Here is a 21192-nt window from a genome sequence, read left to right as displayed (position 1 = left end):
AAGAATCTACCTATAGTTTACTTTACTTTTCTCATTTTATTTTTATTTTTTATGGCAAGCAATTTTTTTGTTTATTATATTTAAATACATTCATTTAAAATTTTTGAATTAATTTCAAAAGTGGGTAGACAAAATATTAAGTAAATAAGATATACATGCTATACACATATGGCAAGAACCATGAAAACTGTAAGCAAATAACCAAATTTTCACCAAAAAATCATGAAAATGAAATGTAAATAATAAAAGTTATGTGACGAAATGTTTTATTAGACCACATTTTCTTTTTGTTTAACCATATTGTCATTTATAGGGTACTTTTTCACAGAAATGGAAGATCTAGAAAAAAAGGATCCTATGCTAAGTATGCATCCAATGTCCTGAATGTTGAGGGGTAGCTGTTTCTGGTCTCAAAGAAACCACTGCTGACCACTTTCTAAATTAACACTGATATACAAAATAAAGGAAGAATAATTTTCCAGTAACATATATTATGTTAAAAAATGTCTTAACAAACTACTTCTTTTAATCTAATACATTTTCACAAAATGCTCTATTTAAAAATACACAATAATTAACAATAATGGACAATAATCTCTTGATAAGGCTTCTGCTTATATATTCAGAAAGAAAGAAAAAAATGCCTTTTTTAAAGGTAAATTTAACTCCTATCTAAATGAGTCCCAATAAAATAACCATTTGTCTTTCCCTAGGTACATATTTCAATGCATGTTCCTACAGATCTAAATGACTGCAATTTTACTGATACCAGTAGTATACTATGCACCACTGACTCACCCTCTAGGAGGTGTAAACCATAAGAGGGGGCGTGCGTGCATGCACACGTGCACACACACACACACACGTGCGCGTGTGCACATATGTAATTACTGGATTATTTTTTATAGTTTATGTTTGCTTTTATAACAATGCTTTATATAAATGACCTAGTAATTCAAGAGAAGTTATGATCAATTCTGTACAGTAAAATTACTTTTAAAAACCTGGTTATTCACTATCAATGAAACTATTAGTGGTGATCCATAAATATCAATCACAGTCTCTTTAACTTGCTGATAAATTAATTAGTACTATGTGACTAATCAATAAAGACACCGTATCATCAAAATAGTTCTTTAAGCCTGTCAAAATTCAGAGTATGTAAATAATATATACTCAACCCCAACATTTTCACAAATAAAGTATTCTTTAAAAAATATGTAATCGCTAAATTTAATCTTATGATACAGTAGTTACAAGACAATGTATTATAAAATATTTAATAAATCTAGCTTATGTATATTTTGTCAGTAATTATTTTCTACTTAATTATGAAGTTTAAAATAACTGAATATATTCCATAGAATACATGTGTGATACTTTGGCAAGTAATTTTAAGTGTTGAACCCAACTAGAAATTTAATCATATCTTTATCTCATCTACTACAATATTTATAAATCTAATAAACCACATAGTTTATAGAGAATGTGAAAATTTTAATGGGGAGCTTGCATTCTGCATATTCCAATATTATTTTAAATATAATTTAAGTATTATTATAAGGGCCTTCTGAAATAAGACCATTCTGAAATAAATTAAATAGAAATGTGAACACTATAGGACTATACTAAAGTTTATTATATGTGCAGATACAAAACCTGTAAGACACATAAACAAGAGCTGTAAACCTTGTTTCCTTTCTGTTACCAGTCATTCAAATCTCAGTCATAAACACTGTTTAGCATATAAAGTAGTCTGCCAATAACTTCATTTCGTGCAGCAAAACACCGTTACCTTTATTTTCTCTGGTAACTAAAAACCAAAAATTTAAATAATTTCTTATCTGAAGTGTTTTCAGCTAATCTGTCACCTTCTTTTAGAATTGTAGAGTGCTTAAAGCAGCTCTTAAAATACTTAGAATAGCTTAGTGATAATCAAACTCTTCTAGAGACCAGGCTGCTAAGTGGTCTCAGCACCCAATCTTGTCTACTTTATTCTGTAAACAGAAGGATCTTCTAAACCTGCTCTGTCCAATAGTACTAAAAATCAATATATATATAATATATATAATTATATATATGTCATTTTAAATTTTGTAGGAGCCACATTAGAAAAACTAAAGAGGTGAAATTTTAATAATATATTTTATTTAACACAATATATCCAAAATATTATCATTTCAACATAAAAGCTAGCTCTTGAAATATTTTACATTTGGGTTTTTTTGTACTATTTTGTACTAATTTGATATGTATTTTACATTCACTGCACATCTCAATTTGAACTAGCCACATTTCAAGTGCCTACTCACCTCATGTGCCTATTAGCTACCACATTGGATCATGCAGTGTTGAACACAGAAATCTGTTCATTATATCTTCCCGTTGAAAAAACTTCCCACCATCTTTGTGTTAGTTTAAAACGGATTGGATTATAAGTTTCCCTGTGGTTTGACTCTGTCTACAGCTCCAACCACATCACAGGAAGCTACTTCCCTCTCACACACACTCCCTTGATTAAGGCTTTGCCTCTCTACAGTCTATTCTCAACCCAGCAGGCAGTGATCTCCTCAGAACTTATATGAGATCACATTATCACTGGGCTTCGAGCGTCCAGTGGCTTTCCATTTCCCCTAGTCAAGCCATTGCCCTATTAACTGTCTACTAGGCATCCCATGCTTTTGCTCCCTACCCATTTCCCGTGACTCTGCTTTTCATCAGTTCTTTTTCCATCACGTACTCTGCTCCAGCCACACTGGCCTCCCTCAGAATCTTTCATGAAAGCATGCTCCTGCTACTGGGCCTTTAACACTTGCTCTTACTCGCCTATCTGTATGGTTTGCTCCCTCCCTGAGATCAGGTCTTTGTAACAATGTTATTGTATTAATGAAGCCTGATTCCCTTTTTAAAACTGCACCTCCTGCTACATCCTACCACAGTATTTTATATTTACCCTCCACACTTTTTCCTGTCTACAAAGAACCTAACATCTGACACATGATATGTTTAATTTTTAAGGCTATTTCCTCCTAAAATGTATGCTCTGTTAGGGCAGAGATTTTTGTCTCTTTTGTTTACTGAGGTGTATCTCCAGGGCTTGGACCAGCGCCAGGCATTATTTGGCCCTTCCTCGGTATTCGGTGAATGAATGAATGACTTGCTAAAGGTCTCCTTTAATTTCTATGAATCTACCATTATCATTCTTCTGCTTGAACCTTTTCTACTTTTGAAAATCTCTTTTCTCCATCCCACCCCATGACCCAATCATCTTGCTAACTCCTAGTCCTCTTTCAGGTCCCATTTCTTCCTGACTTTCTAGACTAGTTTAGTTTCTCTAAGCACCTTTGACTTCTCAACAATACCTGTTGGTTTGCAAACTAGCGCTGTGCATGGAAGGCAGGGGGAGACAGAAAAAGAGGCAGGCCACTCCAGATTGGCAGGTGGCAGGTTTCATAAACAAGGGAGATGACATATGAAGCTCGTTCTGGGCAGCTGAAAGACAAACAGCTCTCTGCACCTGCCCTCCAGAATCCTAAACGTTTATATAAAGGCCTTAAATGGGTTGAGTCACGTATACTTTCCAGATGGTCTCAACACCACCTTACTCTCTCAAGGCTCTGTCCTTGAAAACAGCTCCCACTGTGGGAATGGTAGGCAGATCATAGAGTCCAAGGACAGGAAAGGGGTTGAGGAGCCTCCAACTGCCCGGGTCCAGTTCAAGGGTTAACCAGCGGTGGTCACATGTTCTGTGTTACTTTTTCAGCAACACCTTGGCGATCACTTGTTCAATGGCTGTAAGTTCCTCAAGGGCAGGCTGGTAACAGTGATTATCATAAAGTAGGTGTTCAATACATATTTTTTTTCACTGAATTGGACAGAGTGTTAGTACTCTGCTAATTAAGTTCCTGCAGAAGGTTATGCATTTTTACTCAGTGTATATTCTGATCATAGCATAATTCATCTTACTATAAATTTATAGGTTTTGTTTTTGTCTTTGGCTTGCTAAATTACTGTAACTTAGGGATGGAAACAGTGAATAAAGATTTTGAAAGTGATTCAATTGCAACTCAAAACTAATCTAATATCTCAAGGTGAGCTGGCTGCTAGGAAAAAAAAAACAAAACCTTTCCAGTTGAAGTTATCTACATGATTTTGAATTTGAATATTTTGCCTACCACAAAAAATATAAATATGAATTAGATGTTGGTACTGCAACTCTCAACCTTATCTCTGATTTGAAATGTGTGTGTACACATCAAAATTTCCTTTAAAACTCTTAAAATGTTAAACTTATAAAACACATTTAGATTGTTAACATAATACCCTATTTTAATATTAAGGTTTAGTATAATATTTCATTTCAAAACATAGGATTATGCTGTTAAAAATGTTAGAAAGCCACTGTTCTAGGTAGTTACATACTCTTTATGTAGCACACATTAATGGTATACCACACATACCTCTCTATTAGTTTGAGTCATATGAGATTATAACTGTCTTGTCACATTTATCACCTCAATTTCTTGGAACTGCCACAAGTCAGACACGGGCATATATCCATAATGCTTAGCGTATTTCAAGTATATATTTCATTTTTACATATGCTTAAAAATTTAATGAGTGAATGACTAAATAATTCACTAGTGTCTACTATGAAATTACTAGAACTCTAAATGTAATAATCATTCTACATATCTATTCAGTTAGTGATTTTAGATTTTGTTTGTATTTCTGTTACAATTGGGATATTAGTACCTACATCTTGAGAATGTTTAAATTGTTTTATTTTTCTTCTCTATTACTTCTTTATCTATTTATAGGGAGTGTAAACTTCATTTCCAAAAACAAACCACCCCACATAAGATAAGAATATTTTCCAATGTATGTCAATACCACACAAAATATGAAATTTAAAGATCATCTGATGCAGTGATTTCTAATTTGTTTCTTTTAGAAAAAGCTATTTGAAAATAGATGTTCAGTTGAAACTTTCATTTTCTACAATGATTCTTTTTTTAAAGTACCTATTTATTTCTATATTTAGACATTTATGAGGGGTGCCTTGGTGGCTCAGTTGGTTAAGTGGCTGCATTCTGCCCAGGTCATGATCTCAGGGTCCTGGGATCGAACCCTGCGTCAGGTTCCCTGCTGAGGGGGGAGTCTGCTTTTCCCTCTCTCTTTGTACTCTCTTTCATTCTCTCAAGTAAATAAAATAAATAAAATTAAAAAGAAAACACACTTATGATACATAAATGGATCATAACATGTATACTCTGTATGGACATTTATTTTAAAATATTTAGAAATTTGGATTACATCTACCTTTTCTTCCATTTTTCCTCTTCAAAAATAACTTCTCTAAAATGCCAACATATTGATGGGTAGATATATGTAATATATATATGATCACAAGAATTTATTATTGTTAATTTTACAACATTGAGATAATATCTATATAATATAGATTTTTGTTCTCAATTACTACTATATTATGAAAATATCTACAGGTCAATGGTTATGAGTTAATTCTTTATAATGTGCCTATAGTATTTCTATCAACAATCCCCCAGTTGAGGGAACCCCTTTCTAAACTGTCCTGCAGTAAACATCCTTGTGATAATGTTTATATTTCAGTTCCCAAGAGTGGGAACTCTGGATTAGGGTATGTTTATTTTCTTAACATATATTTCTGTGTTTCGTTCCTAAACATTTCTAAAAACTCACAACAATGTAAAAGAGCATCCTAAACTTGCACCCCACTAATCCCTTTAATAAATATAAATCATATTTTATTTTTTGAAAATATATGAAGTTAAATATCATTGTTACTTCCTGATTGCCAGTAATATTGCACATTTTTATTGGTCATTTGGTTATACTCGTTTATGCATTCTTTTATATCCTTGTTTGTTGTTCCTATTAATTTTAAGAGCTGTTTATCAGCAATATTAAAATTGTATTTATCACTTTTATTATACATATTTTTCTATCAATTTTATATTGATTTTATGCATAAAAAAGAAATAAAGGCAACAATCCCATTCATAATAGCATAGAGAATAATAAAATACATAGGAATAAATTCAACCAAGAAGTGAAAGATCTGTATAGTGAAAATTATAAACTTTGATGAAAGAAATTGAAGAAGACACAAATGAATATCCGATGTTTATGCTCATGCATCAGAAAAATTAATTGTTAAAATGTCCATACGACTCAAATCCATCTGTAGATTCAATGCAATCCCTATTAAGATTCCAATGACATTTTTCACAGAAGTAGGAAAAAAAAGCCTAAAATGTGCATGGAACTACAAAAAAACCTGAATAGCCAAAGCAATTCTGAAAAAGAAAAAGCTGGAAGCATCACACTCCCTGATTTCAAACTATACCGAAAGCCATAGTCATGAAAGCAGTAGGGTACTGGCATATGAATAGACAGACACACAGACCAATGGCACATATCAGAGAGACCAGAAATAAACTCTTCCATATATGGTCAACTAATATTCGACAAGGGAGCCAAGAATGTGCAATAAGGAAAGGATAGTCTTTTCCATAAATGTTACTGGGAAAACTAGAGAGCCATAAGCAGAAGAATGAAACTGGATCCCTATCTTGCACCACTCAAAAAATTACTTGAAATAGATTAAAGACTTAAACATAAGACCTGAAACTATAAAACTTCTAGAAGAAATCATAGGGAAAAGCTACTTGACACTGGTTTTGACAAAGATTTTTTTGATACGACAATAAAAGCAGAAGCCACTGCTTTTTTGACAAAAGCAAATGTCAACAAGTAGGACTACATTAAACTTAAATGATTCTGCACAGCAAAAGAAACAATCAACAAAATGAAAAGGAAAACCATGGAATGGGAGAACATATTTGCAAGCCATCTATCTGATAAGATGTTAATATTCAAAATTTATAAAAATCCAACTCAACAACAAAACAAGTAATTGGATAAAAAATGGGTATAGGAACTAAATAGACATTTTTCCAAAAAAGACATCCAAACGGCCAACAGACACATGAAAGGATGCTCAGCATCACTAATCCTCAGAAAAATGCACATCAAAACCATAATATTACCTCATATTTGTTAAAATGGCTACTATCAAAGAGACAGAAAATAAGTGTTGGCAAGGATGTGGACAAAAGGAAACTGTTCTGGATTGTTGATGGGAAGGTAACTTGTTTAAGCCACTACAGAAAATAGTATAGTTCCTCAAAAGATTAATGGAACTACCATATGACTCAGCAATCTCACTTCTGAGTATTTATCCAAAGGAAATGAAGGCAGGATATCAAAAAGATATCTGCACTCTTGTTTATTGCAGCATTATTCACAATAGCCAAGATACAGAAACATCCTAAGTACTTATCAACAGATGAATGGATAAAGAAGATCTATAATGATTCTATTTTTTAGTTTCCATCCATAATACTATAACCTTATTATGTAAATCCGCCATTTCTTGTACTTATTGCATTCATCTCATTTGCTTGCCTTTGCCTTCTCCCTGATCAAATCTACATCATAGCCACTGCCAGTTATATTTCTAAATGGTAGAGATGAGCGAGCTACTGTCTATTGTCTAGTGTAAGAGTTGGCAAACTATTGCACTTTGGCCAAATCTGGCCCACCGCCTGGTTTTTGTACAGTTTGTGAGCTAAGAATAGCCTTTGGATTTTTAAATGATTACACAGGTACATGGTGACATTGATTTTGACTCTTGGTCTGCAAAGCCTAAAATGTATACTGTCTGGCCCTTTACAGAAAATGTTTGCTAACACCTGGTCTGTAGCACAAAGTCCAAACTCAGTTTAGCATTTAAATTGCTTCACAATTGAGCTCACACCTATTTTTTGAAACTTACTTCCCACTGCTGCATAAATTTTAGACTTCTTCCCATTCTCCACACATACCATACTATTTTTTAACAGCTTTAATGAGGTGTAATTGGCATGAAAAAACTGCACGTAAAGTATACAATTGGTTAAGTTTTGGCATATGTGTACAACTATGAATATTTAACCCCAATCAAGATAGTGAATGTATCCATCAACCCCAAAAGTTTCCTTGTGTCCCTTTATTTTCATCTATTTGGATTTTTATATTTACTTTTAATTTTTCTTAAAGATTTTATTTTTAAGAAATCTCTATACCCAACATGGGACTCAAACTTACAACCTTGAGATCAAGAGTCAGATGCTCTACTGACTGAGTCAGCCAGGTGCCCCTGAATTTTTATATTTAAAGTACATTTCCAGGGCGCCTGGGTGGCTCAGTCAGTAGAGCATCTGTCTCTTGATTTCAGCTCGGGTCATGATCTCATCAGGGTAATGAGACTGAGCCCCATATTCGGCTTCTTGCTCAGCATGGAGCCTGATGAGAGTCTCTCTCTGCCCTTCCCTTCGTCCCTCTCTAAAAAAAAATTAAATTAAAAATAAAGTACATTTCCTGCAGGTAGAACATCCCTGGGTCTTGCACTTTTTAAAAAAAAAAATCCAATCTGACAACTTCTTTCTTTTAATTGGGATGTTTAGTCTATTTACATTTAATGTGGTTACTGAAATGGTTAGTTTTAAGTCTATCTTGCTGTTTTGTTCCCATTTGTCCCATCTGTTCTTTGCTCCATTTTCTTCCATTTCCTGCCCCCTTTTTTTTAAATAATTGCATCCTTTTTATGATCTTATTTAAATCTCCTTTATTGATTTATTTGCTCATGAGCAGTCTCAGGTGAATACTCCTGGAGAACTTCTACAGCTCTCTGGAGTTCTCCATCAGAGAAGCCCTCTCCTCTTTCATACTGTTTTGTGATACCTGGCTGTCTGGGTCTACATGGACTCTTAGATCTATCTTCTCAATCCACAGAAGGAGTCTGCTGGCTTCTCTCAGGGTCCCTCCTCCCTACACCATGGCCTGGAAACTCTCTCAAGGCACTAAGTGGGAACAGTTGTAGGGCTCTCCTCCTTTATTTACCATCTAGCAGGGATCACTGTCTTTCATTATCTGATGTTTTGTCTTAAAATGATTTTTTTTTCATATATTTTGCATGTGTTTTCTAGGTTTTTTTTCAGGCAACAGATGTTACTATATCTTGGCTGCAAGTAAAAATCAGACTGTTTTAATCATCTTAAATTCTTATTTTTCTAATTGTCTTCATATTTCACTGTTATTTTTTTAATTTTATTTATTTGAGAGAGAGAGAGCACAAGATAGGGGGAGCAGCAGAGGGAGAGGGAGAAGCAGGCTTCCCGATGAGCAGGGAGCCGATGTGGGGCTCAATCCCAGGACCCTGGGATCATGACCTGAGCCAAAGGCAGATGCTTAACCGACTGAGCCACCCAGATGCCCCTATTTCACATTTCACTGTTTTATAACATCCTTCCCCTATCTAGGTTCACCTGTTTAGTTTCTCAAAGACATACTTTAAAAACGTACTTCAAAGTACAGGGCAATACAACTGCCACCTACCAGAATGCCTAAAGTGAAAAAGACACACAATACGAAGTGTTGGTGAGGATATACATCAATATGAGCTCTCATACATTGCTGGAGAAGTTTTAATTGGTCCTACCACTTTGTGGAACTGTTTGGCAGTATTTACTATAGATAAACACAGACATATCTTCTGACATAACAATTCTACTCCTAAGTATATACCCAACAGAATAGCACAAAGTGAAAGTAGCTTCTATCCCTGCAGACACTCATAAAATTCCATTGCTAAATGAGCTATCACTTTTCTATTCGATTTTAATTTTTGTAATTTTGTTGACATGTTGATCTTTCTCACCTGAAGTATTTTCTACTCCTTTCACCCCCTACTTTGTCCTTGTTAGTGTAGACTTTCTTTATTCCCTTACTTATTTTGGTGAAGTATCCTGAGGGAATGGAAGTAAGCTGATATGTTCAAAAAACTATGCTTAACAAAAAAGTTTACATTTTATTAAATTTCTTATTATATAATTGGAATACATTTTGTTGAAAATAATCAAATTACAATCAAGCTATTATTTATTAAATATTTGTTTTCATGTTTCCATGTACCTACTGATAAAAGTAGCAAGAGTGCTACTACAAATACAGTGTAATTTGATGATTGTAATCTATAAAATGTAAAATATATAAGTATTCTCATAAAATTATATAATAAATAATCCAAGTTAAACATAGTTTTCTACTTCAAAAATATGTTTATAATTTGAGCAACTTTATTATTATTTATTTGTACTCTATTTTTTTAAGTAGACTCCACACCCAACATGGAGCTTGAACTCATGACCTTGAGATCAAGAGTTGGATGCTCTGCTGCTCCTAATTTGAGAAACTTTAAATGTTTGCTTAAAATAATAAGAAGAGGGGCACCTGTGTGGTTCAGCAGCTGCCTTCGGCTCAGGTCATGATCCTAGTGTCCTGGGATCAAGCCCGCATTGAAACCTGCATTGAACCCCACATTGAGCCCACATTTAGCCCCATATCCAGCCCGCATCCAGCCCCATATCCATCCTTGCATTGCATCGTGCTCCCTGGTCAACAGGGAGTCTGCTTCTCTCTCCCCCTGCTCTTGAGCTCTCGCTTGCTCTCTCTCTCCCCCAAATAAAAATAAAATCTTAAAAAAATAAAATAACAGTATTAAGAATTGTGATACATATTATAAGGTCAAAATAATTTTTACAAAAAGCGTATTCAGTATCAGTATAGTTACTGAATTACCACTAATGTTAATGAAGTACATACCTTCCAATGCAATTTCCTTTATAAATGTTTGAAAATTCATTGTCTTTAGAAAATTGAAGTCTCTGGGTATTACCGAAATATGGTTTGAAAGTACTTTGGCACACACACACACATATACACAATGTCTCTGCTAAAACAAAGGACCTGTTATATACATACTTTATTTTAAAAAATGGAATGGTTAGGCATACATTGCTAGCAATGTTTTGGGGGTTTATCTGTATTATCAGAGAACTCTAAGACAAAGGACCACAAGGAATCCTAGTTGGCATATCATGCAGTTCTTACCATTTGATGAAATACTGAATTGCATCTTATGTGACAGAAACTGATATTAATAAAATTGACTGCTTTCCCTCATCGGTGTTCAATAGTCAATAAGTTTAGATAAAACTGAATGACTTACCAGTAAAATATGTGATCTGCATCATTTCTCAAAACATTAAAATTCATGAATTTAAGAAATTGGGATAGGTAATATCATCACTGCTTTCTCAGATGCTGTTCTGCAATCACAAAAATTAAGTTTTGCTGCCATGTATGCAGAGAAGGCAGGGAATATTAGGGAATTAAAACATAAAAAGAAAAGAAAAACCTAAATGTAAGGGTAAATAACCATGAATATTTTGTTTCTTCAGAATAATCTATTACTAACAACCCAAGGAAAATTGCAAGATCAAATGTAAGTCTATTAAACTTGTATGCTGTGCTTCAAAATATTCAACCTAACTTTCCTTGCAGGAGACTACTATAAGTCCTGATAAGACAATGTATGTAAAATTGTCCTGTTACTAATCCTGATTTCTTCAATCAAAGAAATGTTTATTTTTTTATTTTTTTTAAAGATTTTATTTATTTATTCATGAGAGACAGAGAGACAGAGATAGAGAGAGAGAAGCAGAGGGAGAAGCAGGCTCCCAAGGAGCTGGGAGCCCAATGCGGGACTCGATCCCAGGACCCTGGGATCATGACCTGAGCCGAAGGCAGACGCTTAACCATCTGAGCCACCCAGGCGCCCCAAAGAAATGTTTAAAGTGGACTTTCTTTTGAATAAACAAATAGAAAAACCATCTTAGCACACCACACCCAGCAGATATTTAAGGACTCTGAAAAGTAAGCAGAAGCAGGTATATTGGAGAAGATCAAAATATGCAGTACTACTGATTTGGTGATGAGTTGACCATCCTTCTCTCCCTTCCCTCCCTCCTGCCTCCCCCAACACTTGGAACCTGGACTGAATGGACCGAACACCTAGAAGTGGACACCAGATCACAGACAGAGCTCTAGGACGAGCCTGCTCATCTTCATTTTGGGAGTGAGAAACAGAACTCATAATGCTCAGGAGAGAATGTGAAAATCCCTTCCTCCTTTGCTTCTCTTTCTTTTCTCCCTTCTCTCTTGCCTGTCCCTCAAGGAATCATGTGGTAATGGTGGGGCTGGTAGTGGCCAGTAATGAAAGCACACAGGAGCCAGAATTCTTAAGAAGGGAAAACTTCTCCTCCATTCACTCAAGCTGCGGTTCCCACCAACTGCATTCTTCTCGCTGTCCTTGCCTCACTTGGCCCTGGATGCATACCCAGTTGATGAAGTGCACAGCAGAGTGGAGTAAATAAAGATTCAGCCAGCATTCCAGCCAAGAGACCTTAGAGAGGAGCCATGGTGAACCAGAGAGTACTGGCAAGAACATGGAGAGAGAGGAGCTTGAGAAATCAATCCTATAGGCTTGTTTATGAACTCCCAGGTTTACTTCTAAACTGCATATACATGGATTTCATTCATTTAACATACCAAAGACTTTGAGGACTGAACCAAAAGACCACTACTTGGGATCAGACTAATAGTGAGATTTTGAGCTTTTGGTTAGGTAAAGAAGAACCTAGAAACTAAATACTATTTTTTTTTTTCACTATGTGACATAGTAACTTATAAAATAGAGATATATACAGAAATCCACATAAATTGCCATTAACAAGCATAAAGTGGATATGTTAGATCTTAGTTTTTTCTTCCACCATTTATCTCATTCATAGACTTATAATTTATATGTTAAAGATGATGTGAAAAAAGCACATTCCTTCAAGAGGTGGATAATTGTCAAGGAAAGGGCATTACTTGGAAAGTGAAGTCAGAAATACTTTAGTAGTCTGAGGTTTGTGACATGCAAATTTAAAATTCTAAAGATGTTTCTAGTGTGACAGTAAGGTAGTGGAGGTATAGAAACCAAAAGGTTTATATCAGCAGTTTTTATGATTAGACACCATTTTTATTTTTATTACCACTTATCATTTTGAAAGCAATCTGGTAATAATACTGGCACAATATTAAAAGTTAACCATTTTTCCCCTATAAATAACAGATCATCTTTTCAGTGTTCTAACATTCATCTTCTAATGTGATTTTTAATTAATTTGTTACCCTCAGGTATATTTTAGTCTTAAACTTAAGCCTTCATTATTAATACTACTTCATTCATATTTAGCACTACTTTTGAAAAATGTATTTATTGCATCTATCACCATATTTTCAGATACTTTGAAATGAGATGCCATTTAACTTTTTTTTCCCTAATCAGAGATTCTTATTCTTATTTCACTATTTTTTCTAGACACCTGACTGTAATGACAGTTTCTAACTTTCTCTTCAATAATCCTTTCTTATATACTCCTTAAGCCAGCCTAAATTTACTTTAATAAGAAAAACCATCCCAAAGAGAAAACACCCAGTGATTAACTGTAAGATATAGTAGTAATAATAGCTACAACAGAATCCTTTATAGCTATTGAGCATTCAGAATGAGCTGGATATTTGTGCAAAATACTTCATATACAATTTTTTAGTTATTCTTTTAAAAACCAAAGGATAATAAAGAATGTGGCCTTTGGAACTAGACTGCTTGGCTCTGAGTTCTGTTCCTGTATTTTACCAATTCTGTCATTCCAGGCATTTATCTGTTATTTTTCCATGCATTATTTTCCTTCTCTGGAAAATGGGGATAAATGATAGCATCAAACTCAGAGAATGTTGTGAGAATTTAATGAATCACTATGTGTAAAGTGATCAGAAGGGTGTCTAGCCTATTATTACTTAGAGGAGGAAACTGAAGTTAAGTGATATTAAGTAATGTGCTATGGCAGATTGTGTTTTTCCAAAAACGGCCTGAACAATATCTCCCACTCTCTGCCCTTCTGACAATGTCTCATGGACACTCTTTCCATAAGGAGTTCAGGTCCATGTTCCCCATCTCCTGAATCTGGGTGTGCTTATGACTACAGAGATCTGTATGACTTCCTAGGCTAGGTCATAAAAGGTTAGAGAGCTGGTCCTTTGGAATGCTTATGTTTAGAAACTAGCCACCTTGCCAGGAGGAAGGCTAAGCAGCCATGGAGAGGCCCAGGTGGAGAACTGAGGCCCTTGGCCCAGGCGCTGGCTGAGCTCCCAGCTGACAATCAGCACCCTCTTGTCAGCCAGGTGCGTGAGCTATCTGGAAGGTAGATTCTCCAGGCCCCTGTATTGCCACCTCAGCTGACGCTGCATGAGGTAGAGATGAGCTGTCTTTGCTGAACTTTGTCAAAATTCCACATTTATAAGCAAAATAAATGATAGTTGTATTTTAAGGCATTAAATTTTGGGGGTGTTTTCTTATGAAACACCGAGTAACTGGAAGACTTGCTTAAGGTCATATGGTAGGAGAGCCAAATTTAAGACCCAAATCCTTTCTAATCTGTAATCTGAGTTCTCATCATAGAGTATACTGGTTACTCATTATATCTGGAACACACCTATTCTGTAATCCAGAGCAGTGAAGGAGTGAACCACAGCTTTTAAAGGATAACTGGTGATGGCGTTTGGATTATAAATAAATGTTGTAATAAAAAATACTCTTCTGTAGGATTTAATTGACAGATACAGTTCTAACTAATGGTTTTATGTCTTCTTAGACACATCTTTTTCCTAAGAAGCAAAACAAGTATATATTTATTCAGGCCATTAGAAATAAAAATGTATTTCACAACTTTTATTTCATAAAAAATGCTTTTGTGACAGCCTCATTTTATGGAAAAAAATAAGCAAGACATTTTATCTTTCAACCTAGAATTAAAGAATGGCATCATAAAATGGCTTGCATGCATGCATGATTTGAACATTGTGAGCAAACTCACTCATCACTGCTCTAAGTCTCAAGTACTCTTGACACTTCAGTAAAGTTTGACAACCATATCTTCTGCTGGTTTAGCAACAAACTTATAATCCATTCTTCAATCTGACAATTGTGAATGTCCCGCTGTCATGTATTTGTGGCATTTCTGTAGCTGAATAGTGCAGAAAACTACGTAAAAAATTACTGAATTATACACTATAAAATTTTTACTAACAAGAAAAGCACACATTTTCTTTTTATGGAGTTACCAAGCATATTGATAATTGATATAATAATCACAATTTATTGTCCACAACAAATTGGTATTTTACAAACATGATTTAAGTCTTACAAAAATCCAACGATGTAGGTATTAACATTTTCATTTTACAAATAAGGAGATGAAGGCTTTAACAGTTGCTCAAGGTTATATGAGCAAGCCAGGATTTCAAACAAGGTCTCTGATTCTTTTGCCTAAAAATTTTTGGGACAATACCTTGTCATTATGTGAATATACGTGTATATACACAAACACGCACACACACACACACATATGTATATATAAATATGTTAGATATATGAAGATATTCCTGGCAATACTTACACATATTTTCTCTTCCTAAGTAACCTACCATTGCAATTATCATCTGCATTCCACATTTTGGCACCTGTTATTTATTTCATTTAAGAACTGCATTGTAAATTACTTAAAGGTAAGGTTTTTATATATGCTATTGTACCGGGACAATATTGCAGACATAGCAGAAGCTATGTGACTTTGACTTATTGGTCAAAATTATTTGAGATAGTATAGAATAATGCTTGGCAGAGTAGATATTCAAAATGTTCACCATTTTCTTTTCTTAAAAACTATAAAGAAAAAATACAATATTATTTAAAATTTTAAGCTTTTTCATTGAATCCATCTTTTCCATTGTAAATATTCAGATAATATCTGTTCCTATTTTCTGTAGATGCTCAAAATGATTATTCATATCATTAGTTGAAATGGGAATGGGTGTTTGCAATGCATTTACACCATAAGTAGCCCTCTATAGTAAACCCCTAGTGCTTGAATTTCATACTTATACTTTGAGTTTTACTTTGTATTCAGTATCACAATTAATGTTTGTATGTTGAATAATAACTAATGATGTTACTAAGTAGTAGTTGCTTTATCACATTTCTATTACCATAAGACTTATTTATTTTATTTTATTTTATTATTTTTTTTAAAGATTTTATTTATTCATTTGATAGAGCGAGAATGAGAAAGAGAGAGAGCACATGAGAAGGGGGAGGGTCAGAGGGAGGAGCAGACTCCCTGCTGAGCAGGGAGCCCGATGCGGGACTCGATCCCGGGACTCCAGGATCATGACCTGAGCCGAAGGCAGTCGCTTAACCAACTGAGCCACCCAGGCGCCCCAGACTTATTTATTTTAGAGAGAGAGCATGGTGGGACGGTGCAGAGGAAGAGGGGGAGAGAGAATCTTAAGTAGACCCCACACTGAGCACAGAGCCCAACGCAGGGCTCAATCTCACAACTGTGAGATCATAACCATGAGATTACGACCTGAGCCAAAACCAAGAGTCAGATGCTTAACCAACTGCCCGACCCAGGCATCCCTCTGTTACCATTTTAAAACAGGTTTGAAACCTTGGTTTACATTTCACTGGAATGTTCTGTAAATACCAATGAAGTAAACTGGAACAGCATCAATCCAGTACGGGGAGAGCACCTATACTGATCCATCCTGGGTTAGGTATAACAGATTCTCATGGATCACAAAGGCACATTCAAGGATGCTGCATGCAGCAACAGCAGACCCTCAAGATTCAGAACCTCTGATTCATTGCTTACAATAGCTGTATATGGCTGTGTAATCAGCAGAGACTATGATGTGCAGGTTGTACAGATGTGATGTTTCTGACCAAAATATGGTCTCTTAATTTGGTTCATATCTAGTTCCTACAGGTAGAGCCATTCCATATATTGGTGCCATTGGCCTGAGCCTGAATTTCCCAATGACTGTTTTACACCCAGGCAGATCATCTGTAAGCTGGTGCTTGGATAATCCAATTTTTCACAACAAACAGGAGCGTTTCTGAAAAACCAGTTATACCATTTCATGAACTTTTATTTTTTATTTTTTTCATTGTATTTTATTTTTTAAAAAAATTTATTTTATTTTATTATGTTTTGTTAGTCACCATACAATACATCATTAGTTTTTGATGTAGTGATCCACGCTTCATTGTTTTCGTATAACACCCAGTGTTCCATGCAGTATGTGCCCTCCTTAATACCCATCACTGGGCTAACCCATCACCCCCAAAACCCTCATTTGTTTCCTGGAGCCCACAGTCTCTCACGGTTCATCTCTCCCTCCGATTTCCTCCCCTTCATTTTCCCTTCCTTCCCCTAATGTCCTCCCTGCTATTCCTTATGTTCCACAAAGAAGTGAAACCATATGATAATTGACTTTCTCTGCTTGACTTACTTCACTTAGCATAATCTCCTCCAGTCCCATCCACGTTGATGTAAAAGTTGGATATTCATCCTTTCTGACGGCTGAGTAATATTCCATTGTATATATGGACCACATCTTCTTTATCCATTCATCTGTTGAAGGGCATCTCGGCTCTTTCCACAGTTTGGCTATTGCGGACATTGCTGCTATGAACATTGGGGTGCACATGGCCCTTCTTTACACTACATCTGTGTCTTTGGGGTAAATACCCAGTAGTGCAATCGCTGGGTCATAGGGTAGCTCTATTTTTAACATCTTGGGGAAACTCCACACTGTTTTTCAAAGTGGCTGTACCAACTTGCATTCCCACCAACAGTGTAAGAGGGTTCCCCTTTCTCCACAACCTCTCCAACAGTTGTTGTTTCCTGTCTTGTCAATTTTTGCCATTCTAACTGGTGTAAGGTGGTATCTCAATGTGGTTTTGATTTGAATTTCCTTAATGGCTAATGATGATGAACATTTTTTGATGTGTCTATTAGCCATTTATATGTCTTCTTTTGAAAACTGTTCATGTCTTCTGCCCATTTTTTGACCTGATTATTTGTTTTTTTGGGTGTTGAGTTTGAGAAGTTCTTTATAGATCTTGGAAATCAGCCATTTGTCTGTAGTGTCATTTGCAAATATCTTCTCCCATTCTGTGGGTTGCCTCTTTGTTTTATTGACTGTTTCCTTTGCTGTGCAGAAGCTTTTTATCTTGATGAAGTCCCAAAAGTTCATTTTTGCTTTTGTTTCACTAGCCTTTGGAGATGTATCTTGAAAGAAGTTGCTGTGGCCGATATCAGGTTACTGCCTATGTTGTCCTCTAGGATTTTGATGGATTCCTGTCTCACATTGAGGTCTTTCATCCATTTTGAGTTTTTCTTTATGTATGGTGTTAGAGAATGGTCAAGTTTCATTCTTCTGTATATAGCTGTCCAATTTTCCCAGCACCATTTATTGAAGACACTGTCTTTTTCCCATTGCATATATTTTCCTGCTTTGTTGAAGATTATTTGACCATAGAGTTGAGGGTCCATATCTGGGCTCTCTATTCTGTTCCACTTGTCTATATGTCCGTTTTTGTGCTAGTACCATGGTGTCTTGGTGATCACTGCTTTGTAATACAACTTGAAATCCGGCCAACATGATGCCCCCAGCTTTGTTTTTCTTTTTCAACATTTCCTTGGCGATTCGGGGTCTTTTCTGATTCCATACAAATTTTAGGATTGTTTGTTCCAGCACTTTGAAAAATGTCATGAGAACTTTGATCGGGATGGTGCTGAATGTATAGATTGCTCTGGGTAGCATAGACATTTTAACAATGTTTATACTTCCGATCCATGAGCATGGAAAGTTTTTCCATCTTTTTATGTCTTCTTCAATTTCTTTCATGAGTGTTCTGTAGTTCCTAGAGTATAGACCCTTTACCTCTTTGGTTAGGTTTATTCGAGGTATCTTATAGTTTTTGGTGCTATTGTAAATGGAATCAATTCTCTAATTTCTCTTTCTACAGTTGCATTGTTACTGTATAAGAAAGTAACTGATTTTTGTGCATTGATTTTGTATCCTGCCACATTACTGAATTGCTGTATGAGTTCTAGTAATTTGGGGGTGGAGTCTTTTGGATTTTCCACATAAAGTATCATGTCATCTGCAAAGAGAGAGAGTTTGACTTCTTCTTTGCCAATTTCAATATCTTTTATTTCTTTTTGTTGTCTGATTGCTGTTGCCAGGACTTCTAGTATCATGTTGAACAATGGTAGTGAGAGTGGGCATCCTTAATGTGTACCTGATCTTAAGGGAAAGGCTCTCATCTTCTCCCCATTGAGTATGATATTTGCTGTGGGTTTTTCATAGATGGATTTTATGAACTTGAGGAATGTTCCCTTTATCCCTATACTCTGAAGAGTTTTAATCAGGAAAGGATGCCGTATTTTGTCAAATGCTTTTTCTTCATCAATTGAGAGGGCCATATGGTTCTTCTCTCTCCTCTTATTAATGTGTTCTACCACATTGATTGATTTGCGAATGTTGAACCACCCTTGCATCCCGGGGATAAATCCCACTTGGTCGTGGTGGATGATCCTTTTAACGTATTGTTGGGTCCTATTAGCTAGGATTTTGTTGAGAATTTTGGAATCCATATTCATCAGGGATATTGGTCTGAAATTCTCCTCTTCGATGGGGTCTTTGCCTGGTTTGGGGATTAAAGTAATGCTGGCCTCATAGAATGAGTCTGGAAGCTTTCCTTTTGTTTCTATTTTTTGAAACAGCTTCAGAAGAATAGGTAAAATTTCTTCTTTGAATGTTTGGTAGAATTCCCCAGGGAATCCATCAGGCCCTGGACTCTTGTTTTTTGGGAGGTTTTTTATCACTGCTTCAATCTCTTTACTGGTTATTGGCTTATTCAGGTTGTCAATTTCTTCCTGTTTCGTTCTTGGTAGTTTATAGGTTTCCAGGAAAGCATTCATTTCTTCCAGATTGCTAAATTTATTGGCATATAGTTGATAATAATTTCTAATAATTGTTTCTATTTCCTTGGTGTTAATAGTGATCTCTCCCCTTTCATTCATAATTTTCTTAATTTGGGCCCTTTCTCTTTTCTTTTAGATAAGTCTGGCCAGTGGTTTATTGATCTTATTAATTCTTTCAAAGAACCAGCTTCCAGTTTCATTAATCTGATCTGCTGTATTTCTGATTTCTAATTCATTGATCTCTGCCCTAACCTTAATTATTTCTCTTCTAATGTGTGCCTTAGGCATCGTTTGTTGCTTTTTCTCTGGTTCTTTAAGGTGTAAAGTTGGTTGGTGAATTCGGGATTTTTCTATTTTTTTGAGTGAGGCTTGAATGGCTATATATTTCCCCCTTAGGACTGCCTTTGCAATATCCTGTAGGTTTTGGACCAATGTGTTTTCGTTCTCCCTGGTTTCCATGAATTGTTTAAATTCTTTTTTGATTTCCTGGTTGACCCAAACATTCTTGAGCAGAGTGGTCTTTAGCTTCCAAGTGTTTCAATTTCTTCCAAATTTTTTCTTGTGATTGAGTTCCAGTTTTAAAGCATTATGGTCTGAGAATATGCAGGGAATAATCTCAATCTTTTGGTATCAGTTGAGACTTGATCTGTGACCCAGTATGTGGGTCTATTCTGGAGAAAGTTCTGTCTGTGCTCGAGAAGAATGAGTATTCTGTTGTTTTAGTGTGGAATGTTCTGTATACATCTATGAGGTCCATCTGGTCCAGTGTGTCATTCAAAGCTCTTGTTTCTTTGTTGATTTTCTCCTTAGATGATGTGTCTATTGCTGAGAGAGGAGTATGGAGGTCTCCTACAATTAATATATTATTATCAATATGACTATTTTGGTTAACAGTTGGCTTATGTAGATGGCTGCTCCCATGTTGGGGGCATAGATATTTACAATTGTTAGATCTTCTTTGTTGGATAGACGCTTTAAGAATAATATAGTGTCCTTCTGGGTCTCAAACTACAGTCTTTAGCTTAAAATCTAATTTGCTGATATAAGAATTGCTACCTCAGCTTTCTTTTGAGTTCCGTTGGCATGGAAGATGGATCTCCATCCCTTCACTTGCAGTCTGGATGTATCTTTAGGTTCAAAATGAGTCTCTTGGAGACAGCATATGGATGGGTCCTGTCTTTTTATCTAATCTGCAACCCTGTGCCATTTTATGGGAGCATTTAGGCCATTCACATTGAGAGTGATTATTGAAAGATATGAATATATTGTCATCATGTTGCCTGTGAAGACCTTGTTTCTATAGATTGCCTCTGTAAATTTC

The 21192-nt window shown here is 35.5% G+C and overlaps 1 protein-coding gene across 3 annotated transcripts in view; it reads right to left on the bottom strand.

Annotated features, from left to right (window-relative positions):
• The window catches only part of EPHA6 (EPH receptor A6), an 819528-nt gene that overhangs the window by 449199 nt on the left and 349137 nt on the right, over nucleotides 1-21192 (bottom strand). The window lies entirely within an intron of this gene.

The sequence above is a fragment of the Eumetopias jubatus genome, unplaced genomic scaffold, assembly GCF_037043125.1.
Source record: "Eumetopias jubatus isolate StellerSeaLion01/CBP00866 unplaced genomic scaffold, mEumJub1_p1.0 scaffold_1, whole genome shotgun sequence".
Lineage (NCBI taxonomy): Eukaryota > Metazoa > Chordata > Mammalia > Carnivora > Otariidae > Eumetopias > Eumetopias jubatus.
Note: the sequence above shows the minus strand (reverse complement) of the source record. Positions and strands in the feature narration are given on the sequence as shown.